At 42.0% G+C, this 4,080-nt stretch overlaps 1 long non-coding RNA gene across 1 annotated transcript in view; it reads right to left on the bottom strand.

The window, feature by feature from the left end:
• Positions 1 to 2,505: 2,505 nt before the first annotated feature.
• The window catches only part of LOC109971111 (uncharacterized), a 7,291-nt gene continuing 5,716 nt past the window's right edge, over positions 2,506 to 4,080 (bottom strand). The window contains exons 2-3 of the long non-coding RNA XR_002276498.1: positions 3,039 to 3,182; positions 2,506 to 2,738 (exon numbers count right to left, since the gene is read on the bottom strand). This is a non-coding gene — a long non-coding RNA (uncharacterized LOC109971111). The remainder of the gene's footprint in view (positions 2,739 to 3,038; positions 3,183 to 4,080) is intronic.

The following is a 4,080-nucleotide window of genomic DNA, read 5'->3' on the forward strand; positions in this document are numbered from 1 at the left end:
TATATATATATAAGACTTGTGGGGAATGAATAATTGAAGTGTAACCTGACAGTCCTTTGCCACCAGTATTATTGTCATTGTATAAAAACTGTTGTGAAAGTGTTTGGTGCAAGTTCTTATACTCTCTGGCCTGTTGTGTCTAAGGTGTTCAATGTTCAGATTTTCTCAATCTGAACAGGGGTGGTGAATATCCATGACAATTGATTGTACTTTGCTCCTACAGTGGTGAGTGGACAGAGTGTCTAAAGAGGGGAGATGAGTGCCTATAATATTTTCTGCAGTCTTTATAATTCTCTGCAGGTGTTTTCTCGTTCTCAGTGTGTCATTCCCAAACAACACACTCCCACACTGTGATGCCACTAACAAGGATGCTCGCTACCAAACCTCTGTAGGCTTGAATAAGGAGCTGGTGAATAAGGCCAACCCTCCTCAGTTACCTGATATAATATAACTGCTTCTGTGCTTTCTCAACAACAACTGAGATATTAGATGACCAACTAAGGTTGTTGGTAATAATAATAATAATGCATTTTATTTGGTGGTGCCTTTCCTGACACTCAAGGTCACCTTACATCAAGTAGTAAATAAAAGTAGGTAATACAATTACAATTAATACAACATTAATACAAAATAATAAAATAGAAATAGAAATAAAATCCTAAAATCATCACTGAATTAATTATTCCAGTGCAATTATAATAAATATGCTAATTTGAAAAGTTTTTACTGCTGCCTTACATTCAGTAATGGATTCTAATGTGTGGATATGAGGGGGAAGTGAGTTCTGAGTTTTGGTGCAGCATAGGAAAAGGGCCTGACACCTGCTGTGCTGAGGTTGATAGTTGGTAGTGCTAAAAGACCTGCTGATGAGGATCATGATGAACAAAGTGTTTTTTTAAAACTGAAGAAGATTTGTGAGATAAGCAGGGGACAGATTCTGAACTGCTTTAAATATTAATAATGAAAATTTGAAATGTATACATTGCATTATACGTAGGTCTATGAACATAAAGCTGTTCACCTGTTCCACCATAGAGCCTCTTATGACCAAAGGGTGTAGAGGTGGGGAACGTTTACTAAAATCCAGACAAATTTTGTCAGTATTCAGGATCTGTTTTCACCATAATCAATTGCATCAACCACCAACTGCTGGTAGTCTGACTCATTGTTGCATGTTATCAGTCCAGTTATACTGGTTTCATTTGCATATAGGAATATGCAGCTACAGTATGGTCCTGAGTGGATATGCAGTCATGTGTATAGAGTGAGAAAAGTCTGAGGCACCAGCCTTGTGGATTTTCTGTTCTAATGGTCAGCTTTGCAGATATTATAATTATACATTATAAATTAGATAAGAGCACTGTACACCTCTCCAGTGTTCACTGAACCACTGGCATCTGCAATAAGACAGAGTGACAACATTAAAGGAATACAAATAGATAATATACAGCACAAGATCTGTTTGTATGCAGAGGATGTGTTACTACTCCTTCAGTACCCTATCTCATCCCTATAAGCATCATTGACATTAATTACAACTTTCTCAGATATCTCCAGCTACTAGAATAAATCATTTTACTACTGTATAGGTAGTAATAGAAGGTCATGGAGATAACAGGGTTAAGATCCCGTGGGACTTCCAGATCCAGACAGACAGCAAGGTACTGGACAAGGACGTAGTGATGATAGACATAGCAGCAATAAAAGAGACATCTACATTGAGAAGAAGGAGCATGAGAAGATGGAGAAGTCTTAGAGACTGAAAGAGGAACTGGATGGGATGTAGAAGGTGAAGGCCCAGGGGGGTTAGGAGCACTCAGAGGTGCGACTCCTAATCTGGAGGAGCAGCTCCAATAGATCCCACGAAAAATATTAGAGCCCTCTGTCAAGAAGAGTGCAGTGCTAAGTACAGCTAAGATACTGCACAGAACCCTCAAACTCCCAGGCCCCTGGTAGGGGTGAGAGGCATCGGGTGAGAGGCAGGGTCCACCCTGGACAGGTCACCAGTCTATCACAGGGCTGACACTTAGAGATAGACAACCGCCCACACGTCTACAGGCAATTTAGAGTCACCAGTCACCCTAAGCTGCATGTCTTTGGACTGCGGAAGGAAGCCAGAGTACCCAGATACAACCCATGCAGGCACAGAGAGGGCATACAAACTGCACACAGAAAGGCAATGGGTCAACGACAGCTCGAACCCAAAACCTTCTTGCTGTGAGGCAGCAGCACTAACAACTGCCCCACTATGCCATCCAACATAATACCGATAAATAAATATAATAACAATAAATATATTTATTGTTCTTTTTTCTCCCCATCTATTTTGTATTTAGTTTTTTCTCTGCTTCCATCTCCCACTTATGGCAAAATTCAAGATTCTAGCAGGCTTGGTTTGGTTTTGGTTATTATTCTGTTATGGTTGGTGTCTCTCACCAGGAGGTGAGAGAGAGAGAGAATGAGAGAGAATGAGGACTCAGGGTGCAAACTCATAGTGTTAGCAGAAAAGAGTCTTTATTACAGAATGTAAGCAGATGGAGGAAGACAAGGTCAATGGGGTTGGAGTGGTCCGACCAGGGTAGAGGAGTAGAGGCTGAAAGGATGGGCAGATAAGTAGGCAGGAGAGCAGCAGGAACCAGGAGGATCAAAAGATCAGGACGGACTGGTGAGTAGACAGGAGAGCGGCAGGAACCAGGAGGATCAGAGGACCAGGATGGGCAGGGTAGTAGGCAGGAGAGCTGCCATACAGGCAAGAGCACGGCAGTCAGATAAGTGCACAACATAGCTGGCAGTAAGTGCATCATGTGGCTAGCAGTCTCACTCCATAAACGATAAGCAGATAAACACAGGGCACTCGCACCATAGCTGGCAGGCAGATTAAACAGTGTTGAGAGTATTCACTCCACAGTTGGCAGGCAGGTCAATGCAGCGGGAACGTGACAGAAGTATTGTACACAAGACGTTCTAGCTGTACGGCTAGAACAAAGCGAAAAATTGACAGAGTAACATGCATGGCCACATCAAACGTGAACCTCAACCTCAATGATCTGGCGATGAAGGAGCGTCTGACAGTGCTTTAAGTAGGGACGGTGATCATCTGATATACGCCTCATCTGTGTCACACCCCGTGAGCCGCTGATTAAGTGATGCGCTTCAGCTGTGCCTCACCTGGGCGCTGGGACCTGCGACAGAGAACCAGAAAGATAGAGGAAGAGGGAAAGAAAAGAGAAAGAGAGGCAGGTGGCACCGAGCAAACCTGACACTATTCATGACTAACCAGAATATAAGTATGTGATAACTCAAGTTTAATGACATGAGGTGGATCAGCCTCCTCTGTCTTGGTCTGAAGGCGGTCCACAGCGGTTAATAGATTGTTGGACCTAACATTGAACCGACACCCTATGAAGGGTTAGGGACAGCCTTCAAAAGAAACAATACAAAAGAAGTAAATATGTTGCCGGTCCTCCAGACCTACCTGCTGCTTCTTATCTCAGACTTACTGCTGGGGACAGGGCAAATTTAATTTAACTTTATTACTGTATATTAAATTTTAATGCAGTTAGTTATTTCACTACCCGATTATCCCCTCACCCATTTTTTTTAAGTCTCTCTCGTATACATCTCCATGATCCTACCCACAGGTATATGGGTGAACATTCTGATACAGCTCACACATATGGCTCATTTACCATGCATCCACATTGCTCTCCTGGTGGTGCAGTGGTTAGCACTGTCCACACCTTAACCACGCTTGTTATTGTAACCATGACAGCTAATATTCTCTACCTGAAACAAAGTACTTACTTTAAGCCAAGTCTTCTTTCTCTAAATGTAACCAAGTTGTTTTTGTTCCTAAACCTAATGAAACCCATACTTGATCACTGTCACATCATAAAATGATTTTTAAATTTATTCTTCAACAGTGGTATTTAACAGATTGTCTGTGGTTTATCTCCTGCAGTCACTGGGGCTCTAATTCAAGAAATACTCCTATGGATCATACCGTAATGTAGGGACAAATTACCTACCGTTTATGGTTGTCTAGATTAAAGGACTTGCTATATTGAGGTATTTTAAAAA

Source organism: Monopterus albus, unplaced genomic scaffold (assembly GCF_001952655.1).
Source record: "Monopterus albus unplaced genomic scaffold, M_albus_1.0 scaffold215.1, whole genome shotgun sequence".
NCBI classification, from domain to species: domain Eukaryota; kingdom Metazoa; phylum Chordata; class Actinopteri; order Synbranchiformes; family Synbranchidae; genus Monopterus; species Monopterus albus.